Below are 13,187 nucleotides of genomic sequence, written 5' to 3'. Positions count from 1 at the left end.
GATTACTATATCGATCTAGAGAAGCAGGGCATGGCAAAAAAGGCCATTCACAGAATTAGGTAGTGAGGCCATGGATCATGGTGTCAATCACTGGTTTATCTCTTCCGAACTCGATTATTCACAGATCACTGTCACAAACCTATTTCGGAGTGTTTTTATACTACAATCAATTTTAAGTTGGACATTCCCGGGGTTGTATAGCGAACTACAAACATCATAATAGACATTCAGTCTGAAATACATGATTTTAACCGTAACCCAATGTAAAATGCGACTAAGACGAGCGTTCAGAGAAGAAAATAACTCACCAGCCCCTTTCCATGTATGGGGAGACACTGTATCATTGAGCACAAACCGAGTAGGTGTCAATGACTTATGCATAGATGATTTTAAAAATGGGTGCACAGGCACGTCAAGGAATCTTTCCTAACGCCATCTTGCTCAAAACTCACAAGATAAACACGTAATTATGTTATGAGGGATCCATACTAGCGTTCCAGGGCTCACCAATGACTTTGCATCGATAACTATATAATATATGAATATTGCCACCGTGAGTTTAATGGCGTTTGCCGTTTGTGTGTACGTATATTGCTTCTGTAATCTATATTGAACCGCAAAAGAAACGTAAAAAAAAACAAACTATGTCGTCAAAATGTATTTACTAAAGTAATGTTGGGGCGAGAGTTTCGTGCGTATTTCACGAATAGGACAATGCTCGTGCATCCCGACGTGTTATTCCTATGAATGGATCTACCGGCCATGCATCGTATCATTCACTGTTCGACAGTAGCGGCATGTCACGAGTATCAAGGGAACAGAGGGGGAAAGCTTGATAGGACGACTGAATATAGCCAGACTGTAAGACATGTTGCAAACACATTTTCTGTTCATGTTCGAACAATATACTGCCTGTAGCACACGAGCCCAAAGCACTGGTAAGCACAGCAGACCATCATCGCTGTGGAAGACCGCCTGTGACAACGTTGAGGCAAACTCGGCGTATTGTCCGTAATCACCTGCAGAAGCGTTTCGCTAGGGCCACGGAAACTTCACGGACAAGTATTGACAATCACCACAGATCAATCAGCGCCGACACAGTGCGAAGGCGTTTGAGGCAGAGAAACGACAGATGTCGGAGGCCTTACCGGGGTCAGATCCTCACTGTTCGACATTGTCGTGCTCGTCTACAGTGGGTCACACAACATAGGAATTAACGTCACTGGGAGTTGCAAACTATAGTCTCCTCCGACGGAAGCCGGTATTGCGTCTAATGGCAGAGTGAGTCACTGTACTTCAAAACATTTATTGAAGTTTCGGATAGCATCCTGAATTGTAACATTCTGGATAATATTGTAAATTTACTGAATTATACCATGCACATGCACATGCACATCAAACTACAGCATTTTGTGTGTACATTCCACACTCATAAATGAAAAAGAGCATGACACGATCGATCCACATAGTCTCGATGAATGGGAGATGTTTTACGCCGCACTCAGCAACGTTCCCGCTATTTAACCTCAGTCTGTTACTAATCGAGTCGGAACCAGACAATCCAGTGATGAATCGAATGACCATCGATCTACGCAATTAGGACACGAGGACATATGTCAACCAAGTCAGTGAGTCTGACCATCTGATCCCGTTAGTCTTACGACAGACATGACTTACTGAAGGCCAAGTCTAGCCCGGATCATCACAGGTCCTCATAGTCTGAAGCTGCTGTATGCATAACCATAAATTGCCAGGCAAAGAAAGTCAACAAACATTTTCGATGCTGGTTAAACTGAAACAAACGCGACAGATGATCATTCAATGGAAAAGGACTTGATATTTGTTCCATGGTTTTGTTTAAATCTTGTAATGGTTTGATGACAATTACTCACTATCGTAATATCGTCGACATCGTACATCTTGATATCACATCTGGTTTATGTGTGTGTCACAGACTAAATCGTTTCAATAAGTTTCCTTAAAACTTCATTTATTCAAACGATCTATTTGTTTCAATATAAGTCCAAAGTGCACCGAAATTCTATCCCCTATGTCTATGTAATGTATTCGGCAAACATTCGGTGTATCCCCTCTTATCATAAACCCCCCTCCAGGCAGGACCCTTAATTCTCAAACGCTATCGATACATGCCAATCAACACCTCCCTACGTCGGCGAATCTTACGTATGTACATGTGCATGGGCCAGTGACCTTGCACAACGTGGCGTAATGGCCCTGTGTATAAAAACCTGACTGATATGGTCAGTCGAGAGACCAACCAGTGGAGAGACCATCCAGCGAAACCAACTAGTCAAGAGACCATCCAGCGAGACCAAACAGCAAGACCAACCATGGAGACTAGATCATCGACAGAAGTGTACGGATTGTGCCTCTAGTTGGGGTGTCGGCCTAGGCCGTCGCCCGCCCCCCCCCCCACCCCTTACGGCTACGTCGACGACGAAGAATCGGACCACTGCATTTACCATTTTGACCATCCTTCGACCAAACAATGATAAAGCATGGCTGCTGCTGTCTTCATCTCTACCGCTGACTCTAGTCTGTCTTCCCTGTCTCTTGTCCACCATCCTAAACTACCACCCGAGAGCGACCACCACGACGGACGCTCTTGGACATGTGTAAAGGTATGTTTAAAGGATTTCTTTCACACAGACAAAAGGTAAATGCTCCTTTTGCGGTATTGTCAAACCTTCTGGTTAACTGAATATATATAGAATGAAGGTGTCAACGGATGATGAAATGTGATTGGAATCTTTGGGTACTGTTTAATCATTTGACATCCTACTTGAGAGAAGTACATAAGATCTGTTATTACCAAGTATGCGCTAGCTAGGGTCTGTGATGGTACCAACGCTATATCAATGTGGCACTAAAATGCATTCATACAGATAGTGTTGATGGAAAACTACTGACTTTCTCTTTTTCAGACAAAACATATGCACAAATGTTAAATGTATGCAAGAAGGCAGGTATATCATATCACTGTCACTGTGTCGGTGAAGTATGGTGTTTGTCAGTTTTTGTCACTTAAATCTACAGGTTGTTCAGCTTGAACTCATCAAGTGAATACTAAAGCATTGCGTGACCGTGTCACTACTGGTTGGGTCCATTATACTGCGAAGGGGTGCGCCTTTGTCAGATGATTGTCAACATGTCAGAAAAGCCAGGAAGGTCACCGTTTGACATCTTAGAGTCGAGAAACCGTCACCAATGTCCTAATTTTCTTTAATCAATTAGCTACAGATGGTTTCATGTTTCTAATTCGTCCTTTTAGGCAGAGAACAACAGTAATGAACCGGATTCTGAAAGTAACTGAATTTACCTTGTAAATAAGCTTACCACTGTAAAACCAATGCAATTAATACATGAAATGAATGTGTTTTTTTTCCAGAAGAATTCTTTTCCGGGACAAGTTCTGTAACGAATCAGTGTAAGCATGTTTCGCGCGAACGCAACAACAATATTATCTGTTCCCCTGTTTAATGAAGTTAACTCGACCAGTCGTTTGTGCCATTTGACCTCCCTGGTCATGCATATGCAGAGTAGCTCAGCTCAAGCTGAACACCCTGTAGTGGTTGAAGCATTTGCTTGGGTCTATTTCCCATGCGGTACTCTATGTGCTGCTCATTTTAACAGCGTGAATTTGATGGAATACTGCAAAAGAACCGAAAATCCGTTCGCTCTCTCTCAATCCAAACTGAACTTTGGAGGTTTCGCCATGAATGTTTTATTTCATGAATAATCTGCCCCCAAATCAAATTTCGCATATTATTGTCACAACCAGGTGTAATATGAAACAGTGCAATGTCATTTGACGGCCATCTGGTCTGAATATCATCAAGTTGTATGATCCCATGAGAGTGTAGTACGATCCGAGATCGGCAGTTCCAGGAACCAGTCAGGTTATGAATTGTATCGTGGAGAATGTTCACTCACTTTTCGTAGTGCTTGTGATCTTTGGTGTTTTGGCAACACGTATGCAATATTTCTGTCTTGCAAGTTACAATCAAACAAAAGATTTTGCTAAATATGTACGTTGTTTTTGGAGGAAAGAACCTCAACGCATTTTGTGGCAGAGGTGCGCTTTCCTTTGAACGTCAGTCTATGTTAATCTTCAACGCGTGTTTCTATATTTAATATAGGTATATTCCCGTTGTTACTTTGAAATCTTAAACATTAATAAATCTGTGTCTTAAGCATGTATTAAGGAGACGCCAATTTTTATTGGATAACTTTTGCATAATCCCAATGACCATTTATGTCAGTAAAATACGTTTAAAAAGAGAGACGCTAAACAAGCAAAAAACCCAACAACAAACAAACAAAGAAACAAACAAAACACACACACTAAGTAAAGACAACAGGCAAATCATCTGAATGGAATGTTATTCAGATTAATTCAGGAAAGTCAGTGAGATCCATTTCGATGTATTGTTTTGCTGAATAAAGGAAATTTGTAGCAATTAACTATACTGAGAAGAAACTTCACATTCTTTCTTCAGGGCACTATAAAAGAAGGAGAGATGGTCAGATGGTTAAACTGTTATTATTGTAGTGCTGGGATCTGTGTGATGTACTAGATGCACTGACAGTGCTACAGTCAGCACCTTTAGGCTACACCGCCGTTCCAAAACATGGGTATACTGAATGCCAAGCCACAAGAATAAAAATTCCAATGGAGAGTGGCAGCGCGATTTCGAATGGTCTTTGAGGACAGTCGACCTCTATACAATAGTCAAGGTTCGTGTAGCCGGCAGAAATCTGTCACGTAGGTGAGTTAGGACGATTTGACGGTCTTGTGATCGTGACGTCACACTTGGACGACCCGACCTTATAGTGCCAGTTTGTTGTAGATGACCTCGCAAGTCATACACAATACGATGGCTGCATCTCGTTGCTCTTGTGACGTCAATAACTGATCTTCCCGCTTGCAACTTGCCAACGGCACGTTCACGTTACACATTTGACAATCATGGCATTTAAAGTACCCTCGGAACTGTGGTTTAAAAGTGTTTTTCAATTCTTGAGGCCAATGCAAACACGTGCAAATGAAACTTCGATTGCGAAGATCACGTGATCGACTGCAAGTGCTAAACCTGATTTGGCACTAACGTCATTTGCACGACGAATGGATGGGTTTCAGTGGGTTTTGCTAACGTTTTGCTAGAGTCGAAAGATAGCGATTCCATTTCGGATACATAGATATATCATCACAGAAGAACTATTTATTATTTTTAAAAATTATATTTTGTGAATATTCTTTCTTTGACTGATATAGAAAAACCTTATTTTACAAGATGATACAATTGTGATATTTCTGAAATTTTAGAATATTGGTCTGTTTTCAGATACCTGAAGAGTACTATCCCGTCACTATTTTTCACCCTGAAGAGTACTATCCCGTCACTATTTTTCACTTTTTGCTTTATGCGTACTAACTTATGTATACTATTGGAAAAAAAATGTGCCTGAGAAACATTTAATTTTCTTTAAGCAGCATAAGCTGTCTGATCCTATCACTACAGGCTGGATTAATGTTGCTGACAATAACCATCAGTGTCGTTATTGCTGCACACACTCCTCTAAATGTGTACTGCCACATTGTTTGTACTGACATTGTGTATTGTCTGGATGTAGGAATACAACAGTAAATTACAGTATATTCTTGAGTTTATTGTCGGTTTTTCACCAATAATTGATTGATTCAAGTTAGGAACCAACTTCTAACGATAATGTTTGAAAAAGAGATATAGGTGGGGAGTACCGGCGGCGATATCATCATATGAACCGGATAGCGATAAGGCTGTGGATTTGTAACACAGAAAACTTCGGAGCACATAGTCAATAGACCTGCCATGTGGGCAACCATTTAATCAGAGTCTAAAACTATAAAAAACAGGATCGGGAAGTGGGATTAGGCTAATTTAAAGGGTGTAAAAGTGGAACTGATGGAATCGGATCCAAATTAAACGTTAAAACATCCGGGATTTCACAATATTTTCTTCTCCTTATGTGTATCTACACTGGATTGCACAACATCTTACCTTTTTGTGAGATCATAGTATAATCATGTACTGGAATCAGATTACATGTGTATTGGCTTTAAGCAGTTATAGCCTAATATTATAACCAGCTTTTTGGAACAAAATAACCAATAGCATACGTAAAATGCATTAGCAAATATCTACTTAGAATGATTATGACGTTTTATATGCATCAGAATAAACAAAAATAAATATTGAAAATATTTGTTTCTATTATTATTATGTATTAAACATAAATTGACTTCGGTAGTTTTCGTGTGGTACAATTTAGTGAAATTCAGAATACAGCCAGATTATGTCTTTGTATAAATGTCCCTGAGGCCAATAGTACATGTGTAAAATCATAAACCCAACTTACTCACCTACTCGGTCACTCACAGTAATTTGTTTGTTGAGGCAAATTTCTATAAATGATTTCTATTTTATGAGCATTTTATGAGAGTCAGTATTCTAAAATATATAGCAAGAGGTCTAAAGTATATTGCATGAGGGACAGACAATCTGACATTCTCGATGTAATGTTTGAGTACAGTAGGTGGTAGGTAAATTATCCAGTCTCTGAAAATCAGTCCAGGCTAGCTATTCTCGAAACGATAGTGGCCCTACGTGGTCAATACTTAACACATTGGCTACGATCAAATTTAAGAATTCTTTGGGCTACGAACGTTTCGAGAATAAGGGCCCAGGACTTCATCACTCTGAATATGTATTGGTCGGTTCCAAGAGGCCAAAACTTGCAGCTCAAAGTAAACGTTGTCGTCTGAAGGAAATGTAACAGTCACCAATATCTCTTTCATAAACCACACATCTTGGGTTAGATCTGTGTTATATAATCACGAGCAATTTGCAATAATAACTAACACCATAAACAAATACAATGTATGTAACATAATAAACAGTCAGCAAAGTAAAGCTCTCCAAATAATCTAAACGTAAACACCTTGAAATTGATGTCAGAGTTGTATGTTCCGCATATCGTAATAAACATACGGAAACGTATTAAAGTGTTTTCTTAGACCTTCTTGACCAAAGCATACACGTTACAAATATCATTCCTAAACTCCTCCGGGTTCATCTTCGCAGTCTTCATGGTGACAGTAGCATACAATTCATCGATAATTTTCTTTTTCTCTGCTAGTGGACGGGCATCTGAGAGACCTGCCATGAAGCTGTAGTTGCTCCAGTTACGGTGGGCCGACACCATCATTTCGGCAAATTGTTCCCTGTTATCAATTCCCTCCTCATCTTTTATCTGTTTCCATGAAGAATAGTAACTCTTTTTGTTAAAGATTATTTCGGATGACAAAAGACGTAGCCCCGATGTCAGGACTTGGGATCCCTCAACTTCAAATGGTTCTCGTATTTGATCAGTGTTCCTCAAACAGCATGGGAAATTGGTATTGATGAACTCCTGTCTTGTGATTTTACCAGAGATCGTAAATGATTTCCATACGTCTGTCATCAGAGTCACTAACGTTTCTCCAGAGTGTCTTAGTCGACCAGTCTTTTGATCCTTATAGGCAGCAGGCGATCCAACAAAGAGTACCCCACCTTCTCTCAGTTCCCTACTCCTCATCAGCAAGAATGTCTCCCAGTCAGTCTGGGCTGTTTCCTCAAAGCGTCCTTTTCTTCCTCAAGACTGCCGTTAGAAACGTAGATAGAGTCCCTGTAAACTGTGGGCAGTTGAGATAGATAGTGCACGGACATCATGCACATGATGAAATGCATGGAATTAGAAGGTACACATTGTTTGTAGAAGTCCGTTCCACAAGCAAAAGCATACACGTTGTCCATTGTCAGAAGGTAGGATGGCGGCTCAGGAATAATTCCTGTCAAGCGTCGGAAGAGAGAGTTGTAATTGTTTTGGCCTTGATCTTCATGAATAACCTGAAATTGGACATCAGGGCCGTGCCTTTCTTTACGGATTTTTAATAGCCTCCTAAGAAAGTCTATGGAACTACCTCCGTCTGCTGTGCCATAATCTCCTATGATGAATACTGAACCGTTACGAAAGGGAATGGACAGAGCTAATTTGAAAACCTTTGAGTGTATTGGCTCTATATATCCAGCATGCAGTTTTCCAAGAGTAGCTCCATAGCTTCCAGATCCAATTTCTCCAAAGCTTTTGGTGGAGAATATCTTGCAGACGTTGATACATTGACAGTTGAACTGAGAAATCTTACAGACATGTTCGATGCTTATACGGAGCGACGCACACACACTTTATTTGCTTCAGCTGTTAAGATTCCGTAAGCTGAAAACGAGAAATGGTACATATGATGTGGATCACAATCGCTTCAAGAGTAACCAATGGAATTCATATCTGGGTACATGAAATAACGATAAAGATACACCTCGGAAGATACAGACTTAAATCTGCCCTAGTCATGTAATTTACCTGGTTTGAACGTCTTGGCTGACGCTATGACTTGAATCTGTAGTTTGACTTGAATATGTTTGTAATTAAAACATCATTGAAGATCAAGTAGTCTAGAGAAACTGACAGTAAAAGGTCATTTACTGGGGCCTTCGCTCAGTCTACGCATGACACTCTACAGTTGCACGGGTCAACTGCTTGTGGTTGTCATTCACAGGTCGCTGTTATTTATCTTAGTGTTGCTGACAGCTGTTGTAAACAACAAACCGTGCAAACATGTCGATGTCTGAATGGCAAGCATTTAAATTAAAAAAGGTGAAACTAAACTAACCTGTTTCTCTGGAGGTAAGTGTAGTCCCTACAACTACGCATACATGCCGTGCAGATGTCACAGACTAGTTATTTGCAATCATGAAATGTGATGCACAGTCACGTCCAGAACTCTTGCACAGTGTATACATAATGCATAGTTGTAGTGTTCTTTAAAGATACATGATCTTCAAATACTATTTATAAGTTTAAGAGCATTTAGTATATAAGTATATCATGTCGTTTCTTTGAGTGGCGTGTAATTAAGTGATTGCCAAAACACACAGTCGTTATGAATATAGAGAGGCCCAATTGGTATTTCTGTTAGTATGGGAGATTTGATAAAAATCATAAATATAGTGGCATCCTGGCAGCATCTCCTCATCGATAGCAGGAGTTTTCGAATAAAGGCATGGACAGATTGGTCCATGCGTCTAGCACGGCGAGTTTTCGAATGTTGGTCAACCCTGGTATATCACGCCTGGCAGAAACACGCCTACCAATAGCACAAAAGACTATCGGATTAAGATCTAGACTTGTACTTGTCCAATCGAGGGTTTAATGTTACGAGGGGATGTCAATAAGTTTTGAGCCTTGCATAGAAAAACACAAAATATTGGTATGAACCACATTTATTTTTCAACATAGTTCCGTTGTGAGTGAAGACACTTGTTCCATCTTTTCTGCCAGGCGCTGATGCCATCTCTGTAGAAGGCGCCATTTTGGTCCTCAAACCAAGCCTCAGTAGCAGCAATAAGATCATTATCATCCTGAAATCAACGACCACGCAAGTGTTTCTTCAGATTTGGGAAGAGATGGTAATCACTTGGTGCCAGGTCTGGAGAGTAGGGCGGATGCAACGCGAGAGGTGTGTACTGGAGCATTGTCTTGATGTAGAAGAATAAGTCATCTTGCCCCGGATTGATTGAGTGTCGCACTTGCCTCAACAAGTTAGCGTAATATACCCCATTCATTGTTCTTCCTTTTGGTAAGTAATCTATGTGGATGACGCCGTTGCTTTCCCAGAAGACTGTCGCCATTACCTTCTGCACTGATCTGGAGGCTTTGAACTTTTTGGTCCTGGGGGAAGTGACATGTTTCCATTCCATGGATTCTTGTTTGCTCTCAGGATCATAGTGGTGGATCCAGGTTTCATCACAGGTTACTAGCCTAAAGTGAAAATCTTCTGGATTTTTGTTGTATCTGGTTAGCATGGAGTTGCTTATGGTGACCCTTGTTTGCTTCATTTCATCTGTAAGCATTCTTGGCACCCATCTTGCGCACACCTTAGACATGGCGAGATGTTCATGAAGAATTGTCTCGATGGATCCGTTTGAAATGCCTGTGGTCTCCTCTAACTCGTGGAGTGTGATTCGACAATTTTCCAGCACATGTCTATGCACTCTGTCAATGTTTTCCTGACTAGTGCTTGTTGTTGCGCGACCTGGATGGGGGTCATCTTCAAGACTCTCTCTACCATGCTTAAATTCATTGCCCCATCGTTTGATGGTAGCAGATGAAGGGGAAGACTTCCCATAAACTGCGGAAAGCCTTTCTTCAATGTTCTTGAGTTTCCTTCAAGAACTAAAAACTTAATTACTGCTCTATACTCAATTTTATTCATTTTCACTGCCGTGAGGGGGGTCTCTTTCTGTCAATGTGAGCTGTTCAATAACTTCTGAGAGTAGGATACCAAAACCTATATATCACATCAGCTACACCATAGGCTGTGACACCTGGGTATGAAAAATGCTCAAGGCTCTAAACTTATTGACATCCCCTCGTATGCTTCTTGCAAGGTTGTTAATGATCCAGTCACGACGACAGCGTGCTTTGTCGTCCTGGTAGACGCGCGCCAAATGAAGAAAGGCATGCACAAAGGACAGCAGAGTGTTCTCGATGACGTCACGCCTATACCTCTCTGCATTCATTGGATAATTGGAGAATGTTTCTTGTGATTACAAGCGTCTTTGATCTTTAGTAAAAGGTAAAAAATACACTGGTCCCATACTTTTTCTTATTGGTTTAACATTTTGAATTTGAGGAGTTGGTCGATTTAAAACCACGTTTTCAAGAATGTGTAACAGTAGAAATACTATTATCATTGTTAAAAAAGTCTCAGCTTGAAAACAGATATGGAAACGTAGAAAACAACATGTTGATTCTGATGAGCAGCCTCTGCCACAGATCAAACTCAATGTCGGTTGTATTGACAGCTATGTGCTCATCCTTGTTTTTTCAGAGAAATGAGCGTCTGCATGGGCGCTGTGTCCTTTCCCCTCTGTAACCATCTGTACGCCTTGAGTGTATTCACCTTAACTTAGCTTTTAGTAATATTCCAACAATATGACCCCGGGGGATACCAGAAATGAGCTTCACTCTTTGTACCCATGTAGGAAATCGAACCCGGATATTTACCTGTTTAATATGACAAGTAAAGCATGATGTGGACCAAAGACTATATTGCCAATGTTTTCAATAGCGAGGCATTATTGCAATATGATACAAATAACATAAAATATTCTGCTATAGAGAAGTTTCACCTCGTCAATGTTTTCAATAGCGAGGCACTATTGCAATATGATAAAAATAACAGAAAATGTTCTGCTACAGAGAAGTTTCACCTCGTCAAACCACTGTACACTACTGCTGAAAGATAATTTCCCCTGAACCTGTTGAGAATCCATCATTATTATCCACATAAAGGGACGATATGCCATTCATCTATAGCTAAAGAAACCTGTTCCATGCCTTGTGTATCTTAACAGTTTAATACGCGGAAAGGTGAGATATCGTGGTGGTGTGTCGTTTCATTAATCACCCAAGATAACACACATGTCGCCATTATTTACAAAAGCAATTTAGTTAGTCACTGATGAGAAATTACTTATTAGCGGTTAGTACATTGAAGGAAGGACGTTACTTTTATGTATTCCCGATGTGGCCCTTCCCACATATATATTAGTGCTGTACAGTACACTACAGTAGAATTAGCTTCATAGCACAACATTTCTTTCTTCACATTGTCAAATATCATGCTGTTCACAAGTATATAAAGTGATCAAACTAAGCATGCATATGAAGTGTTACATGTTGGCAGACTTTACCTCAGTAGTAGAGTACAGTAAAGATAGTAGGCAAGTAGAATGACCAAACTAGACGTGTATATGAAGTGTTACACGTTACAGAAGTCTGTTGATAAAGTTTAATTATTAGCAAGTAATGTATGGAAGGAATAGCAGAAGCTGAAAAATGTGGCATAATTACAAATAGAAAAAAAGTATCATTTTTGTTGCTTCATGATATTTGATGATTTCTACTTTAACATATCTATTATTCACCGTTTGCTTTTTGTGTAAATAGCTTCTTTAGCATGCAGAATTACAACATTCAGTAGATTGTTGCGTTTACAATATAATATATTAGATATTATAATATTCTCTAGTGAAAAACTAATTTCACCCTATAATTATATGTTGGTGGAAAGAATTAATCACACCCTGGCATTATTCGACTAACATCAATGGTGTTCACACACAGCACGCTGGTAAAGTTGCTTGTCTTGACTACAGGAAAACACTAAAAGGACAGTTTCAATCACTGTTTTAATAATGGTTAGTGCACAACAATAACATCATCTGTTTTTGCTAAAAGAAATACCTGTTACATGTTTGACGCCAGTGAAAGGAGCAGGCAGATGAGATATTAACGTGTATTTGTACCCTGGGGACGCTGTGAATCAATATTTAGTGTACAAATCAATATCTCAGCAGCTTCATAGTGAGGTAGACTTTGAACAGACTTTTAGCTGTCGTCCTATACAGTCCTAAATATGCTCCAGGAGGATCCGACGAGGACCTGTGGCTGCTTTGTTAGAACAATGTATGCTCTGGTTCCGTTTTTGCCTTGGTAAAAGCCAAAACAAACGTACTTGTTGGTCATGATCCTTCGTAGAGGATGTCTGATCACCCTTCTGGAGTTACATCCCCAAACATTCAAAGTTAATTAAAACTATCCAGTGTTTTAATCGTAACAGGTGGTGTTTGTTTCTGTATGGCCGTATGTGTCTAAATTGCCAACAGGTGAAGGGTGGGTGTAAATCCAGCTGGGGCCTATGCAGGAAACAAGTGTACTCAGTCTGTAAGTTCCCATCGCCCCTACGATGGTGATCTACCTTCAATAGTTGGCGATCTATAGCCCATTTGTATGTTGTATTGTTCTTATTAGTTAAACTGTACTTACTAGTTTTAAATGGACATCTTTGATATATTAGTGGTTTTACTGTTCTTCGTGGGTTTTCTTTTCTAATTTTATCTATGTACAATGTAATTACTAACAGTTCTCGAGATGATATGGCTAAAAATAGTGTGACGATACACATCAAGTCTTTCAGACACCCTGGAGTTACACCCGGCTCTGTTCTCGAGCATGATGTTTTG

At 40.0% G+C, this 13,187-nt stretch overlaps 1 pseudogene; it reads right to left on the bottom strand.

The window, feature by feature from the left end:
* Positions 1-7,074: 7,074 nt before the first annotated feature.
* On the bottom strand, positions 7,075-8,251 carry LOC137255243 (uncharacterized; annotated as a pseudogene).
* Between the last annotated feature and the right edge of the window lie 4,936 nt (positions 8,252-13,187).

The sequence above is a fragment of the Haliotis asinina genome, chromosome 11, assembly GCF_037392515.1.
Source record: "Haliotis asinina isolate JCU_RB_2024 chromosome 11, JCU_Hal_asi_v2, whole genome shotgun sequence".
NCBI classification, from domain to species: domain Eukaryota; kingdom Metazoa; phylum Mollusca; class Gastropoda; order Lepetellida; family Haliotidae; genus Haliotis; species Haliotis asinina.
Note: the sequence above shows the minus strand (reverse complement) of the source record. Positions and strands in the feature narration are given on the sequence as shown.